The 18,582-nt window shown below is 39.6% G+C and overlaps 1 protein-coding gene across 3 annotated transcripts in view; it reads left to right on the top strand.

Annotated features, from left to right (window-relative positions):
* The window catches only part of LOC147887688 (uncharacterized), a 33,733-nt gene extending 32,764 nt beyond the window's left edge, over positions 1-969 (top strand). For 2 of the 3 annotated variants that reach the window (XM_087393891.1, XM_087393890.1), the window contains exon 3: positions 172-419. The gene's annotated coding sequence lies outside the window, so the exon portion shown is untranslated. Of the gene's footprint in view, positions 1-171; positions 420-752 lie in introns of those variants that run through there. The other variant, XM_087393892.1, reaches the window with a different exon arrangement.
* The last annotated feature ends 17,613 nt before the right edge of the window (positions 970-18,582 follow it).

The following is an 18,582-nucleotide window of genomic DNA, read 5'->3' as shown; positions in this document are numbered from 1 at the left end:
CTAGACCCCTTTTGGATTGTATGCAAAGAGTTTTTTGAAGCTAGTCGATGCTTAGAGTAAACAAATTGGAATATTACTCCGATAGAATGATGAAACTGAATAGAAGTAGAGTCCTATAAGCATAAGGTGAAGAGAGTAAGAAACTTTTGAGCATTTCCTTGTTTAATGTAGGTGGATAGACTATTTCAGCATATGAAAATGACAGAAACTGACGGGGATAGGATACATGCTTTGTACACTGTAAACAAGAAATACTGCCCTTTAAGTAAAAATTACGAGTCTCCTAAAGTTGCAATTTTTGTATTTCGAAAGAGCACTCTTCCTGGAAAGCAAGAAAAGAAGGTGTACAGTTGAAGAGGAGAGAATTGAGTACCTTTGTAATTGTCCTTTTATGTGCCTAATTGAATTTGTTGGCAATAGTGTGTGTTGATCTAGTATTAGTCATTTTAAACCTAAATAATTGACTAGATGAGTCCAAAGTATTTTAAGTCAAGAAAATGCTCGTATCATAGCATAGTTATTCAGATAGAATGAAGGACCTTTCTTACACTCCTACAGAGGTTGGTTTGCTATTCCTAGAAGCTTCAAAAGACTACGATTTTAGTTTTTTTTTCATTTTTAAAGAAGTAAACAAATTAATAGATCACTTGTCGAACAAGATTTGATGTACCATGCCTTGCATACACTAACCACTTTAATTCTTTAAGGTGAAGAGAGTAAGAAACTAATGAGCATTTCCTTGTTTAATGTAGGTGGATAGACTATTTCAACGGATGAAAAAGACAGAAATTGACGGGGATAGTATACATGCTTTGTACATTGTAAACAAGAAAGACTGTCATTCAAGTAAAACCTACAAGTCTCCTAAAGTTGCAATTTTTGTATTTCGAAAGAGCACTCTTATTGGAAAGCAACAAAAGAAGTTGTACAGTTGAAGAGGAGAGAATTGAGTACCTTTGTAATTGTCCTTTTATGTGCCTAATTGAATTTGTTGGCAATAATGTGTGTTGATCTAGTATCAATCGTTTTAAACCTAAAGAATTGACTAGATGACTTAAGTATTTTAAGTCAAGAAAATGCTCATATCATAGCATAGGAATTGAGATAGAATGGAGGACGTTTCTTCCACTTCTATAGAGGTTGGTTTGCTATTTCTAGAAGCTTTAAAAAACTATGATTTTAGTTTATTTTTTCATTGTTTAAGAATTAAACAAATTTGAAGATCACTTGTCAGATAAGAGTTGATGTACCATGCCTTGCATATACTAACCACTTTAATTCTTTAAGATTAAGCAACTTGTGTAGGCGGTTAGTGAAGAAATGAGTAACTTCCAAAGAAGCATAAGTGCAAGTTCATTTAGCTAGCCCTGAATTATATTTTTTCATAGATTTCATGATTAGTACTAAGCATGTGCCAAGGGCTTACTCAAAATCTTGATTACTTTTGAAGTAATTACAGAAATAGTAACATCTTCTATATCTTCTGTTGGTCATGATTTATGTATTATTATTTAGGAAAATATTCTTGGGCTACCTTTTCATAAATTGATCCTATTCTAGGGTCTTGGCACAAGAGCTACTCTACCTTGTATCACACTATCCTCACCCATTTCACCACATCGCCACACATCCCTGTGAGTACCTACCCTTGTCATTATATAACATGCCACTCTACTAAGTGTGTGGTTTGTAACACAGATAGTGTGCCCCTCTCAACATCTTCCCTATGCCACTCTACTAAGTGTGTGGATTGTAACACAGATAATGTGCCCCTCTCAACATCCTCCCTTCATGTCTTGAAAACCCTATCACTCCAAATTCACCTCTGTAGTATGTATATGTCAATGCCTTAAGGGATCTATGGTAGAGCATGACAACAGGGTTGTAGGATGTTACAAACTCACATGTAGAGCAAGCCCCTCTTGGTTAGAGCCATCTCAATCCCCTTGCTTGCTATAATCGGGATATCATCAAAGCAAACCAGCAAGTATCGGAATGGGTGTGGTTGCAATGGCTTATCCATTGATGCCTGAAAGGTAATTGATCAAAGATGGATGTTACACAATCATGCTATTTTTGGATGTCCTTATGTACATGAGTTCATTCCTTAATACGTTTGAAGCACATATATGACCTCTTCTTTTTGTCCATGTTTTGAATATAGAATGGTGTTTCCTTTGTCCTCTATCTTATCTTTTCTCTTTCGAGATACGTGGCTTGATTCTGAATTGTCTAGTATGAACCATGGTCCATACCTCTGCATTTATGAGACTCTGAATACTATTTTAGCATTGTTTAAGTTGTTTGCATTTAAGGGACCTTAACACTAGCGATCATGCACATTGGTTCATTCTTTGCAACACTCCATTCACAACTTTTGCAAAGCTTCATTTTCTTATATAACATGGGAGTACTCTTAAGAATGATTGTGAATTGAAGGCAATCCAACTTATCGCGCACAAGGCTACTGGATGAGATCAAAGGCATGACAACATCAAGAATGGCGAGATTCAGACTCAAACAACACACACGTGTAAGTGTTCCACGGAATGAAACTATGCAATTAGATCCAACATTCTTACACCAAAACAAATAGTGTTCCAGAATATTGGAACTTTTGCATTGCCCAATTAGACACGAAGGCGTTGCCCAATTAGGTATATGCTTCTGCCGTATTAGCGGACATGCAAATTTCACCTTGTGAAGTTTTCGTCCAAGTTGTGGCCTGCTGGTATTGTGATAATTCTTTTTATCTTAAATGGTGCGTTGCCCTATCACCTAGATTTATATTTAGATGCTCGTTTGGGAGAGACTAAAATGAAATCGTTTAGACTTCACAAGCAGTTGTAGCTTGAATGAAGAGATTTGGACTACTTTTTGACAAGCCTTCTCCTTTAGTGCTAGCCTTCGTCATGGCTGAGTTTGCCCTTCACCTCCGGAGTGCCGACAGAAACTCAGTACGAAGACTTTGTATAAATGGATGCTCAAGTATGTGTGGGTGTGTGGATTTGTATGTGTGAGAACATACTTTTATACTATGGTCTACACCCACTGTTGGGCGCTAATGACGTCAGTGGGGATGTCATAGTAGCTAGTCCCTGCTATGCGTGATGGAGTTTATGGTTTTCAATCTTATGTGTGACTCTAGTGAGATTGAAACTGCAGTATGTTGTGTTTTTAGAGGATGAGTTTGGGAATGTTCCTGGATTCATCTAGGTATATAGACACGAAGGCGACTACAATTCGATCCTCTTTCATCCATTGGTCGAAAAAAGAAGGCCGAGGTTGTGCAATGAAAAATTCCAATTATGGCTAACCACAGCACCTCTGATGCAAAATCCTCGAGTCAAAGCAACAAACTTTAGCGGAAAGCTCAAAGAGGACACGGAGAGTCACGTGGGTCAATTCGAAACCCGATGGCAAGCTAGTGGATATGATGTTCTTTACAATGACGGTGTTTGAGGATGTTCTGGCACATCCTCAAAGAAATTCAATAAGAATGAAAAGAAAGTAGACGAATCTGACCAAGAGGACTCTAATGAAGACACAAAATTTGACGATGAAGATGACGATTCAAACGACGCTAAATAGGACCCCCATTGAGAATTAATTAGAAAATCAATTAATTAGTCTTAGTACGGGAGGATGGTATTATTGCGCTTAGGGATGCAAAAATTAACCTAAGGCAGGCAGGAGGCTAGGAGCGATTGATGTGATGGTGGCTTCTTCGAGAAGCCACCATATCTAGAAGCTGCAGCCTTTTGCCACAGCATATAAGAAGGGAAGGGGGGGCGACATACAGGGAGGGGGGTTGTGAAGCCATCCCAACACAAATAGAAAGAGGGAAGGGGCAGAGGGGGGAAGAGAGCAGTAGTAGGGAGAAGAGGAAGGGGGAGAGAGAGTGGAGGAGTGGGAAGGAGGAGGGGAGGAAGGATGAGGAGGGAGAGAAGGAGGAGGGGAGGAGGAAGGAGGGAGGGGGATTTCATTTTTTGGAGCCATTAGGAGCCAACTAGTATGCAACCCACGCATTGTTGCAGGGGGGAGAGAGAGGGAGAGAGAGAGAGAGAGAGAGAGAGAGAGAGAGAGAGAGAGAGAGAGAGAGAGAGAGAGAGAGAGAGAGATGAGATATGAGATATGAGTTTTTTTAACTTCGTAGCAACAATGCCAAGGAGCCGAATAGACTCATCCGAAGCACAGGAATCGAACACACACACACCAAGACCCACGTGGGTTTTACAAAACTTGGTGGGGAAGGATGGCTTATACAGAGATGAGATATGAGTTTTTTTTACTTTGTAGCAACAATGCCAAGGAGCCAAATAGACTCATCCGAAGAGAGAGAGAGAGAGAGAGAGAGAGAGAGAGAGAGAGAGAGAGAGAGAGAGAGAGAGAGAGAGAGAGAGAGATCCTTTTGGCACATGCATTGATCGGTTCTTAAATTGGTAATCAATTAACCTTGCATACTTGGATTGTCTTTTGAAATTTTGGCTAAGTCTTAACCCATGGCTTTATCTCCTCCTTTAATTCCATTGACCTTCCATCTCCTCCTTCCTCCCAAATGTGAACTTCCATCTCCTCCATTCCATTGACCTTCTATCTCCTCCTTCCTCCCAAATTTTGCCTCTTGTCTTTCCACCTCCTCCCCACTCAAAGCTTGCCTCTTGTCTTTCCACCTCCTCCCCTCTCCCAACCTCCATCCAAGAGCTCCTTCTTTGTGACACTTGGCATCCTCTTGATCTCCAAGCTATCACGTGTCCTTGCTTTTTTTTTTCCTTCGTCCATGGTTAATAGGTTAAAGATAGAGGCCAAATAAAGAAAGAAAAAGGAGGAAAATCACAAATCCAAAAAGAATTCCAAAAGGGAAAAGAAGAAGAAAAGCACGAAAAAAAAGCAGCGCAAAAGATAGATTTAGCCAAGGCCATCTGACGAATCTCGAGATTGCAGGTAACTCCGAATTTAGGTAATATATTTCTATCAAATCTACAACAAGAATGGAAAACATACAACATAACAATGTTGGTGCAATCCAAATTACCGTGGGAGAGTCTCCCACCTGTGCACACTGCAAATACAAATCAACAACAACAACAATGAGTGGCAATTAATCAAGTGGCAATTCAAGATCAAAATTGCCAAGACAATGCTCCTCAAAGGGATTAGAACAACAATTAACAGTAGAAACGTTGCGACTATTGTGGAGCTGACGGACAGAGACAAGGTCTCGGTTGTGAAGTGTGGTGCAAACATAAAATTGAAAGAGCTATTATGATAGTATGATACAACAAACCACCTTGAAGTCAGCAACAACAACAATAACCACTATGCTATTATAATTTAATAAATTTATGAGACACAATCAGATCAAGTACAAGATATGCATACACAAAGCTGTAAGTATTCCTAATGATAAAAAATATTCAATCAAAATCTTTTAATATGCATTTCAAATGTGATTGTTCAACATGCATACAAGTGATAGGATATTCCAAAATCAAGCAAAACTGATGAGATCATGGTAATTACTAGTCTAAAAGCACATACACAACACAATAGAAATAATAAAAGAAGTGCCCAATCGATTGGCAAGATTAGAATAAGATTTGAATGGGATTTCAAGAAGAAATTCAAAAGATTCATAGAAATAAAGAGGCATGTAATTAATCATCCTGAAGTCAAATATGGCAAAGATCTAAAACAAGTTCCACGACTTAGAGATACTATGCAAGAAGCAGATAATCAGAAGGACAAGTCACTCAATCTTTCCAACGAGTACTCATCCATTATTCTCAAGTGGAAGTTGTTGATTGTAAGGTCCTGACTATTAATATTTGATTAAAAAGTAAGTATATCAAATGATTTCTTCAACATTCTCCTTGTATCCCTCTTTGTAAAACTAAAGTACTCTAGTTTGGAACCTGCACTATTTATGGTTGAAATGGCAGATTAGAGAAGCGTACAATCCTTGGGAATCGTTGGGGGATTATAGATCATAGTTGAAGGTCTCATTTACCCAATTAATTTTGTCATTCTCTGACTTGAGGAACAAGACAATGCATACACTATGCTTATTGGTAGACCATGGTTAAGAATAACAAATTACAACAAGATTGAGGCTGTGAAATTAAAAAAAGACAAAGACAAGGTCGAAATTAAAATGATATTTTGCCAAATTGTGTAAGACGTTTGAATGCAAAGGGGATCAATCTATCACTGAAGTAGAAGAAGATGGGTCCTAAAAAGCAATCCATCTCTTTCAATGGTGGGTATAATCATTTTTTAATAGCTCCTAAAGATAGGAGTAGCTATATAATGAAATTTGGTCTCAAGAATGCACCACCCACATTCCAAAGATGGATTTAGCAGTAGCTGTTTGCTCCATTTTTTAATGATTTTATGAGAGTATTCTTAGATGAGTTCACTGTCTTTGGCAAAAAATCAAAACATCTTCAAGATTATTTCAGTGCCTTTGGTGAAAAATCAAAACATCTTCAACATCTCAGGCTCTATTTGAGAAACATTGTTCAACAAGGCTCAGTTTAAATCCAGGTAAATGTGCACTTGGCACTAAAAGAGGAGTCTTATTGGGATATATAATATCAAAAGAAGGGATGCGTATATAGATCCTCAAAAAGTGGAAGCAATCCAAAATGCCCCATCACCCAAAAATCTAAAACAAATTGGCAAATTCATTGGTCAAGTTAAGGGGTGTAATAGATTTTTGAGATACTCGTCCCATGTATGTCAACCATTTGGTCTGAACATCAGTAAAAGGCTTCTCTCTATTGGAAAATGCGCTCATTGTTGCACCAATTCCTTAGATTGGGAGTTGCCATTTCATGTTTTTGTAGATGCCTCCAACATTATAGCTGGAGAATTTTTGATGAAGAGCCATACAAAAGACTGGTACAAACCAATGTATTATGCAAGTAGAATGAGGAACAAGGCAGAGAAAAATTCTTTATTTAGAAGACTTGAAGCCTTAGGGATGATATATTCCCTGATCAAATTCCAGCGTTATCTGCTTGGAAGCTAAGAAATTTTTCATGTTCATCATTAGGCATTAATCTATTTAGTGGATAAGCGATGCCTATTAGGAAGGATGGCTAGATGATCCTCCCCTTACAAGAATTTGATACTTCATTGATCCACACTCTGATCAGGCACTCTGATCAGGCAGCATGCAATTGCAGCAGATTATTTGAGTAGATTTGAAATAGGAGAGGCACCTAAAGGAGTAGCAAATTTGCTACCTGATGCAGCACTATTCCAAATTCAATGACTAAATTCTGACAACTGGGACGATTAGATGCTCTTTTCTTGACTGGCACATAGAAGCAAATCATTTCTTGTCATTGTCGAAGTACTCTACAAAAGCGGCATTGATCAAGTGATTAGATGATATGTCCCTGATTTTGAAAAATAAGAAATATTATCAAAAGCACATCAAGGAATTGTAGTAGGCCATTTTTCAAGAGATATCACAGGAAAGAAAATCATACAAGTTGGTTTATGGTGTCCAGTCATACTGAAAGATACATATAATTATGCCCAACAATGTTTACAATGTCACAAAGATAGCAAACCTTTGGAGTCTGATCAAATGCCACATTAATCTATTTTTCCATGCATCCTTTCCAAAATGGGCTCTTGATTTTTTGAGTCAAACTTCTTGTATCAAAATATCATGACAAGATTTGGATGCTTGATTGAGTTATGTCTTTGATCAATAAGCCCTTTTCCTAAACAAGCACATTTACAAGCTGACAACATTGCATATGATTGTGCGTAAAAATTCTACAACATACCATCCAAAACCTAATGGCTAGGCAAAGAGCTCAAATAGAATTGTACTCCAAACTTTGAAATGGACAGTATCAGAAAATCGAATAGATAGGGATTAGAAGCTGCATTTTGCGCTCTGGCATTCATAAGTGCATTCGAGGTTAGTGTACGGATAGGAAGCTATAATACCTATAGAATTTCTAGGACAAAGTCTCAAAGTGGCAATTCAACATAAATTACCACCAAAATAATCAATCATAGATCAAATTCACAAAGTGCTGCTATTGGAACAAGACCAAATTTGTAGTTCTCTCATTTCAATATCATTCAAAAATGGAGACAAGCATGGGTGAATAGAAACATCAAATTCAAGCAATTCAATAAGAAGATTTAGCCATGAGGTATAATTCCAAATTGGGACTCATGCTAGGGAAAATGAGACTCAGATATGATGAACAATATAGAATTAGAGAAGCGTTGGGTGATGGTACATCTAAATTTCAGATCTGCAATGGAATGTGTTTGAAAAATCAATTAAGGGTTTCACCTAAAACCGTATGTGGGCCCTTCACCTTCCATCCCACTCAAAATAGTTACGATCAGAGCCGTTATAACAATTGGTTCCCCTCCCCTCAAAATACCAACTCGCTATAATGTCTGGTCTATAGAATTGGCCCATTGCACCATCACTTTTGTTGCATGCATGAACTATCACTTCCAAGCACTCAATTTGACTCTTAGTTCACCTCCCACACTATTGTAATCAATTTCCTCATCAATATTTGACAATGATGACAGATAGATTGACTCCTTGTGTCGAGCTAATGGCTTCACTTCAACTAGATGCAACAAATAGTCTAACTTCTACACTTATCAAACAAAGTCCTGGTACTGCCATGCCTTAAATAGAGACCTCCAAGTTTTAGAGTCTGAGATCAACACCAGGCCTCATGGAATCAAGTGCTTAGCAAAAGAAATAATGTTCCTATTCCAAGATTTTCATTTTGAAATCGACCTATAGCTATAGCCAATCGTGCATGTCTTGAGAAAATTGGTCTCCTTGAATTTGCAAAACTGCAATGGATGCAGTGGCACAACAAAATTTATGTGCAAGCACAAATTTAGCAACTTAGCAAGTTTGATGGTGTAATAAAGCCAAGTTTAGTTTTTTACATTGAATTTGTTTCTTGTTCTAGTTCAAAAGAATGAAAAAATGCTCAGATTTAATCATGGTCAGAGGGTTTCTCTCTTGGGACAAAATAAATTGAGAAATGTCAAGGATGTGAAATACAAAAACCAGTTAAATTGATTTCTAGAAGAGTGATTGTACTTGTCACGATAGGTCATTAGGGGAGAAATGGGGTCTCAAAAGGGCCTCGTAAGGAATGGATCAAGAAATGGATTAAGTTAATGGGAAGTGAACCAACTATGGTAACCCATGGGCTAAGGTCCTCATAGCATTGACTAAACTGACATGGGTACCTTTAATTTGAAATTAGGCAACCTTGGCCTTTGGATGGAGGTGGATGGTGGATGGATCAAGGGCCTAGGATGCCTTTGGTGGATGGTGGATGCACATTGGTGGGCTCCAAATGGCAAGTTTTGACTTTGGGGAGGCCTCATTAAGAGGGAAAGGCTCCTTTCCATGTGGACGCTTGATCTAGATCAAGATCAATAGCTAAGATGGAGGCGCATAATGAAGGGCTAGGATTGAGGAGCATAATGGAGGGTGGAGATCAACCTCCTTAGATGGAGGGCTAGGATAAAGGTGCATAATGGATGGCCCAGATGAAGCGCCTTCTACACTCATCTTCTCCCCCTTGGATCTACAATCAAATCCATGGCCCAGATTGAAGCGCATTTTCCTCTTATGTCCTCCATTAGATCTCTGTTTTGATCAAGGGTGGATATTTAATCCCTCGATCCTTTGATGGTATCCCTTGGGTTGGAGATTAGATCAAGCATGGGAGTGAAGATCATGGGTAGGTCTCCACAACCTTAAATGCTTTTGTCAACTTCAACATGGCATTGTCCCACACCTCAAAGCAATCTCATTGGTACACCTCGAATTTCTCTCTAATCCCTTGCAATTAGGAAACACTAATTGGAGTCCCTTTTAAGACCCCATTTCTCCCCTAATGTTACATGTCAAAAGACAATATAAACTTCGACATGCAGCCCCGAGCAAGGCAAAAGGATCATATTTGCGCATATGTTTTGCATTCCAAGATCATGAGTGAGATACATGGAAAGGATAATTGTAGGTCCTCTCAAAAATTTGAGGTTAGGACCATCCTATGTGTACTTTATTATTTTGACAAGGGAAAAGTTCAACATAGCAATCCCTTGCTATAACAAGCCACTTCCAATTGATATCTCAAATGATGATGAGCCTCCAATGCATGCCACAAAGAGTTCACTGCTTGTAGATTTGTTGCAATGTGGCTATTCTCCATAATATGCACAAGAGGTAGGTAAGCAATATAAGCTAGAGTCACCCTTGATAGATATATGGTCTAATCTCATTATTGAAAGTTCTACATAGACTCCCCTAACTTCAATAGAACAAATTCAGTCCAAGTAATGATTTCATGTTGCTTGCATATGACTCCAGCTACCTCCAGTGGTTTTGTAGATATAACATCTCTACCATTCATCTCGGTAATAAGAATCAATGATGATGAAGGATGCATCATATGCCATTGCTACACTATGATATTTTATTGAGTAGATGCCACAGCCAAAAGTAGAGTCAAAATGTAAAAAGAATGCATGCAGGAGTAGGAATAAATAGTGAATCAACTACAACAAAGGCTACAACAACTCGAACAACTATAGAAGCAGAGTAACATGCACGATGTGATTATGAATTACCTCAAAATTGTTTTAAGAATCAAATCTTTCGCTTTACTATAGGCTTGGCTAAAAGAAATTCAAGATCAATTATTTACAACATTGTATACTCTTGCAGAAAAGAATGTATCATTGCAGATAGAAGCCATTTTGCTAACAAAATAGTTAAATGCCCTTTTTGATGTAAAGCAGCAATTGATCTCCATGTAACATGACATGCATGAACAGCTAAGAATGGACATCTAATTTGGAACAATATTATGTGTAGGTTACATTCAACAACAGTTGGCAAACCTTTTGAAATCTATGCAAGACATGAAAATGATTATTAAAAAATAGGTTTACTTCTCAAAGTTGAGTCGTTTTCCTAACGGACCATAGACCATGTTGCATAGCTCTAGAAGCCATCTCAGGTTCCTCAAATAGGAAGACAAAGAAGCCTTAGTTCAAGGATCTAACATTCAAAGCATTGATCCCTTTTCTAATCCAGTTTGTTCTGATCCAGGACTCAATAAAAGTAAGCAGAGGTTTGACTCCAGGCAAAAAACCCACTAATGCATGAGTTCTCAACCAAACCATAGAGTCATGCAACAATGTTTCATCTCGGAAGGCCATTACTATTTTACCTATTCTAGCTGCTTGATTCTATCCATCAAACTGTTGTGTTCTACCAGCATGTTGTTGTGTAGCATGCTTGGGTTCTGGGATTGTCGGTGGCGGGACACCTTCAACTTCCTCCTCATTGGGATGTAGGGAGCCTCGACTCTCCCGAAGCTTGCTTGGAATTGAGACAATCTACTCGTTCGTCTTTACTTGTTGTGCCTCCACTAGTTGAGGGCAGCTCGGTTTTGAACACGTCTGCTCCACTTCTACTGGCTTTGTTTTTATCATCGCGATTAACTACTCCTTCACCACTTAAAGTGGTTGCATGCGTATTGGTAGGGCTAGCAGAGGTTCTTACGGGAGCTCAATTTTTGTTGTTGCTTCCAATCCCATCTCTGCGTTGGGGAGAAGGGGCTGTGTAGGCTTTGTGTAGCTCTCTCGAGGCCAAGGGCCCATCTGTACCGAAAATGCTAGGAGTAAAACGCGTTCCTAGGGGAAAACTGAAAAAGCCCCCCCATGGCTTCTGAGTTGCATGCGGATAAGATTGGCACACAGTAGATCCTCCTCTTCCTCCTCTCCCACCATGGGGGTTGGAACGAGCTCCATGTTGTGGAGAGGGTAGACCACGTTCTTTCAAGAAGCTAGATGTTAATGCTGGGAAGCGCAGCTCGTTAGTGATGTTCAAGCCCTCTGGCAACTGAGGAGAAGTACGAGAAAGAAAAGCATGAGGAAACTCTGACAAGAAGTTTGGCACATGTAGGTGATGAGGCACATCAAAGGGGATCTCCAGGGGGTTGATAGGAGATGCAGAGTAAGGGTGGTCAGTCCTAATGTCACCCTCAAAGGCTTCACCTCTGTCGCTATCACCATCATCCTCCATCTCCATCCTACCTTTCCATCATGCCTCTTGATCCTTTGTAGAGGAGATTCACAAAAGTCTACTCCCATTATATGAAAATATCAAGGTTTTAGTTAATGCCATAGTGGAAGCCTATACAATGAGTACAACTTACAATTCTATACATAACATGAATTTCCCCCTCTGAAGTTGTGGATCATCCTTCACCTTTGGGAATAAAACCCAGAAGATAGGCCAAAGGGAAGAGGAAGGAAATATTCAGGAACTAAATTCCACATGGATCAAGCACTGGTCAATCGAAAGATGATTGTGTAAAGGATTGCATGTATGGCTACGTGCTAAACATGTTAAATTTGAACATATCATGAGTCACCATGGATTGTGCAGCTACCTTGAAGAAGAGGCATCTGGATATGAAGCTAGTTAGTGTAGCCATGAAGATGTGATCTGGTTGAGAGTGTTGCCAACCTAAAAGAACTGATAGCAATGGTGGAGGTATGCTACAGTAGAGTAATCTTTGTCAAATGATGCAGGGTCGGAGAAGACTACATAGTTCATATGGACAAAGTGATCTAGGGGCTACATAAAAGCTGGGGCTAAAGGTGCAAATGTGATACACTACTCTACCAAAGAAGAGACCCATAAAAATGACGTGTAAGAACCTATCCAACCTATACATGCAACTGTCATGAGATGAAGGTTGTGTGATAAGTGCACAACTAAACATCTATCAGCATGGGATGTAGCATCTGTCATAGGCTCATCGAGAAGGAGTTGATAGTATAAAGGCCTAGAAGCCTAGAATTTAACTGAGAATGTATAAGATGTCCCTGAGGCATATGCCTTGTCGAATGCTTGATGCAGGGATCGATTTGTAGTCATGGATCCAACCACTAATCTACATCAAGTATGGACTGTATACAACAACCATAAGTGCATACTGAAACACTAAGTCTCCCCAGGTTGTGCTATAGCTGAACTTGATAATGTCTATTACACTAGGGCAGTACTACACTGATGCATAAATATCATCATGCTGAGGAATGATCTGCTAATCAAAAGAGGTGGTGATCACTAGATGAGCCAATGCTAGAATGTCCCGAAGACTAATCTGTTGATCTATACTGCTCGTGGAAACTATGTCCAAGGATGTGATGAGCTCCATCTCAGAGGTTAAAGCATCAGTGATGGATGCTGGAATGGAATCACATGAGGAGTTGAATGTGCTATGGCATATATCTCTGCATGCTGTTAGAGATGTGAGTGTCTCATATTAAGGACTTAACTACTGAATAACTGTATGATCACTAGTGATCTCCTGCTGAGTATCTGCATCTGATGTGACAGAGGATGGAGTCAAATCCATGGATGAAGATGATGGCTATGCATCATAAGAATCAGATTGTGCTAATGTAAATGAGAGTGACTTATGCTGAGGGCTTATCGTCAAATGTGCATGATCAAAAAGCATCGGCTGATCCATGCGAGCATCTAAAGCCTCTGTGTCCAATCACTCAAGACCGATGAGGCTCGAGCTTGGATCATAAGCTAGTACATATCCCATGTCAATGAGTGGCCAAAGTAGGTTCTCTTTCCACTCATAGATCTCATCCAGAGTCATGACTAGTGTATCATCAATTGTGTGATGCAGATAACTCCATGCTAGAGGTTGTTTGGTGCTCTGTCCAAGAGGCTACTCCTGTATAGATGAGAGTGTCTACCCATGAGAGCACAGTAAAAGCTACCAATGAGGGGCTTAAGCTAATCCTATAAATTTGAACCAAGTCATGTGGAAGAAAACTTGTGTGCCAATGATCAAGCCTATAACATAATGATGACAACCGTGTGTCGAGAGTAGCCAAGAGGTTGTACAAGACCAATGTATGCATGTAGGAACCAATGCCATGAATAATTTCAAGAATGTGTGACTTTACAGGGGTGGCATCTATGTGCAAGATGTGTAACAATCCTAAATCTGAGAGGGATCATGCTGCCAAGTGTCATTCTAAAGTGCTGAACTGCCAAATGCCAAGGGATTGAGCTCGTGTCATATGTATGAATGTGAATCATCGATGATAGATTCGATGGGACTGACACCAGGTGGGAACTAATTGGTTAATGTGGTAATGGATGACTTAGCTTGGTGGATTTGAATCTCTATAAGGACATACTAGTCTATAACTAGACTACATGTTGAAGCACAAAATGAAAGTATATGGATTCATTTTATGTGATGGGTACACTACAACGGATTAGGAGATGGTTTCGATGAGATGTTTTAATGTTTTGGACCTATGGAAAAGTTAGATTGTAGATTTGGGGTGCTCACCATGTAGAACACAAGTTGGCAATATTTTTTACTTTTTGGATCACCTCCAAATTCCACCTGGAACAAAAGTTATGGCCCTCTAAAGGATAGCCAAATTTTGATCCCAAGTGGGTGATCAAAATGATAATGTCACATGGAGGGTGATGTGGCATATCGAGGTCATATGCCAATTACAAAGTGTGCCTGTGTGGCACTATGTGCTTAGAAGGCACATGCTGAGGTAGCATGTTGAGGTGGTAGGTTGAGGTGGAAGGCTGAAGTGGCATGCTAAGGTGGTAGGTTGGGGTGGTAGGCTAAGGTGGCAGGATGAGGTGACATTTCAAATAAGGTGACATGGCCATAGGTCTGGCTTGTTGATGTGGTAGGTGTGTGGCAACTACGTGGATTGGCTAGGTGATGTGGCACACAAGATAAGGTTGCCACATGGCAACTCTTGGGTCACTAATGACATGGTGGATACATACCACATGTTGTATGAGAGACATTTGGGACTACCACATCATAGGGTAGGATGCCACGTGGTATTGTCTTCTCCAAGTGTGGGTAAGGCTGAGGATAAGGCTACATATACTATCAAAATCCTATAGATTCTGATGAAATCATAAAGATTTTCCATCTTCTTGGACGTTGTGGTCACAGAGTCGATGATCGCATGAGGGTAGGTGTCATTCTATATCTCAGCACTCGTGTCATTAGTCATTGTGCTATGTGAGTCTAGCTTACTGCCATAGAGGTTGCCTTGCATTGGAGGCACCCGCCATTGCACCATTTGGAGAGGTTGAGTGCACTATGTGTTGAGTCGCCTAGAAGCTAGAGACTGTTTGAGTTTGTTAGGTTGAAGGTGCTCGTTGCAAGTCACTCAAGGGCGTCTATGTGTTGAGGCAGAGGAGTTGGCTCAGTAGTGGGAGACGTAGTAGTAGTCAACATTAGCAAGGCACTGGACCAGGCCATTGGAGTTGCATTGAGCCACTTGCATGCTAGAGCTTTGGCATAGTGTTTCGTGGCGTTTAGGCCATCGGAGCCATTTGGGCAAAGATGGTTGTTACAAGAAGCATTGGAGGGTTGATGGAGATGGTAGTTTGCACCATTTGGAGTGCCTATCATTGCATGCTCATGGCAGTTTGAGCATCGTATGCAGCATTGCCTCTCCATCATTTTGTTGTTGCTGCTATTGTAGCATTGTTTAGTTGCTGGCTCATTGAAGCTTGTAAGAGCCATTAAGGAGAATCTTCTTCATCGCTAGAGCTTTCGGTGATGTAGTTGAGGCTTTGGTCGGCGGAGCTCATTTTTGGAGTCGTTTGAGCTCTTTATTAACCAAGGCTTGTTGAGGCCGGCGAGTCATTGTAGATATAGAGCTTGTCATTTGAGCTCTTTATTAACCGAGGCTTGACACTCATGAAGGGAGTGGGAGCACCATCAACTCTGAGCACCATCAGCTCTAATACCATGATAAAGTGGGGAGAGAGAGAGAGAGAGAGAGAGAGAGAGAGTCTATTAACGTCCACTAGAGACCAAAAGGTTTATGGGACAGCAAGAAACCCTCTAGTACATCTCTGCTTTAGGGAGGGCACATGGTAGCTCCCAAGGAATGCAAAAGTAATCCCAAATTATTTAGCCATACATTAGTTTAAGACTGAGACTCTTTTGGTTTTGATTTAAACTCTCTGATTAGGGCTGCGCCTTCATGGTAAACTGCCCATTTTCCATCCTTTTTGACAGCCCTCTGACTTTAGCTAATTAATTTGCCTTATTCTTGAGTTGAGCTTGTGTAAGCTTCTCAACTTTCCATACTTTGGTACCCTTTAGCTTATAAGATTGTTGAAGAAGCTTGATCCGCATATCTTTTGACTTCAGTGTAAGGATTGCATGACCTTTATAGTGCATAATAGAAGATGGCATGGATTCATCATCATCCTACTCATCATCATCTGTCCATTCAATGTTGGGCAAGCTTGCTTTGATCTTTGTCAATATTTCACTATACTTGTCCTCCTCTTGGTACCAATCTTTTGGGAGGCCCCCTATTCTAATCTTCAGTGCATTATCACATCTACCTTCATGTTCTTTAATCTCTACTTGAATATCAGACTTACTTGCTTTGGTGTCCAATTCCACAATCACTTCCTTCTTAGTAGTTTGTACTTCAATGTGAACAAGATCTTTGATTGTAGAGACTAGTTATGGGGTAGAGGGGGAATCCTTATAAGATTTTACAACCTAGCATTATATGTAGCAATGTAGCCAATACTTTAATAAGATCAAGGACATATTTGACAATAAGAATTGCATAATTTTCAATTACTATGGAAAAAGAGCACATGATGTAAGAGATGGCACATTGTATAGACTAGTAGTGATGCAATCTTGTAGGATAATATGCATGACTACTCTCTCATAGTGGAGAAAATTTGTGGTATTAAAGGCTTGAGCACTTGAAGTTATAATAATTGTAGTTCATGGAGACAAATAATATGTTGCATGGTCTAAGCAAAGATCAAATGGGAGTTTTTCAATGGTCTAGAATGTATGTATGGCAAGAAACATAGGAAACTATTTTGTACAAAAGGAAGAATTACATGGTCCACTAGATTTGGTTCATATAGATATTGCTGGATACCTAAAATTTTTGCTACCCCATGCACTTTTGGATCAATACACCTCTTACAGTGCAAATATTTGAATGTTAAAGTACATCCTCCTCTTGGTGCCTTGTAACTTGCACCATGTAGAGTCACCTTGACATGACCTCGTCCTTTTGGTTTGGAATTATATTCTTTACTTGGGTAAGTTGTCTTCTATTCTTTGCTCGCCTCACAAGCTAGCCAGTCTTTGTTTTGGTGGGTCTATTTTGGTGGTTCACAGATTGTCACTATGGCATCAATGGCAAGATGCAGCTCATCATGGCTTGCAAGGGAAGTAGACAGATGCTACAAGAGAGCAAAGCTAAAAAGCTTGGTCAAGGAACAAGGAACATATTAAGGGGCTAGGAAAGAAATGGCATGGTATGGAAACAGCAATGTAAGGCACTTTTGCAACCTTTGTGGAGGGAGAAACAATGAGAAGAAAGAAGACTCCTTATAACAGAAAGTGGTTGCAGATGCTTGCATTTGATCATTGCCATCGAAGCAACAAACATGATCTATGGTCTCAGAATTCGTGAGAGCATGTGATGCAGTAACATCAAACCATTCAGATGAATATCAATCTTGAGTCTTCACAAGCTCTAGCCTACACCCTAATATTTGTAGAGTGACAACTCTACCAATCCCTTGGGAGATAGACGCCCAAGAGACGATGCTATCTAACCTAAGAAATGGCCTACACAAAGTCAAAGGGGTGCACAACGTAGATCAACTAGCTGCAAAGAGGGCAACATTAGCTATGTTGGTATCCTATGAAACAAAGGGGAAATAGCTTGGGCACACTCAATTGTTTTGTTTTCTAATAGTGAAATTGTTTTATTTTCTAGTAGCTTTATTAGTTCAATTAGTTTGATTAGAATGTGTTTTGCATATAATTGTGTGTCCTGTGTTTGTTTTCCTCATAGCAGTGTAAAAAGGGGGAATAAGATAATGTTGCATGTTGCATGTTGTTCTTTGCATGCCGAATATGGAGTTATTCTTTGCATGCCCAAAATTTCCTTTCCTACACTAACTTGGAGCTTGATTTAATCCATACAAACCTTTCCAACAACCTTATATGCTTCATCATCACCTAAATGAACTTTTCCAATATCAACTTCATCATCACCTAAATGAACTTCTCCAAAATCAACTTGAACATAGGCTTGAAAATATTTCCTACAAAGTGCCATGAGTCTACTACCCATGAATCAATAATATTATCCAATGAAAGAATTAAGGCATCTTGCAATATAGTACCTGCTACATTTGCTTCCTGCGTATTCTCTTGTTGTCCATCTCCTTCCTTTTTCTTTCGCAACCAACAATCTTTTTTTAGGTTTCCTTTCTTCCCACGATGCCAACACTCTAGGTTCCCCTCAGGTTCCCTTTGGATTTGGATCTACTTCTTCTTGACTTGTCATGATTTCCAGGCTCTTTCCTCTCTCTCTTTGTATTTTCCTATTCTTAAGAGTTAATGCATTACCTAATGTTCACTTGTGCTCTTCCATCACATTTCTCACTAACAAGAACTC

This window comes from Dipteris shenzhenensis, chromosome 22 (assembly GCF_047967505.1).
Source record: "Dipteris shenzhenensis isolate YYH24624 ecotype China chromosome 22, Dip_SZ_1.0, whole genome shotgun sequence".
NCBI lineage: Eukaryota > Viridiplantae > Streptophyta > Polypodiopsida > Gleicheniales > Dipteridaceae > Dipteris > Dipteris shenzhenensis.
Note: the sequence above shows the minus strand (reverse complement) of the source record. Positions and strands in the feature narration are given on the sequence as shown.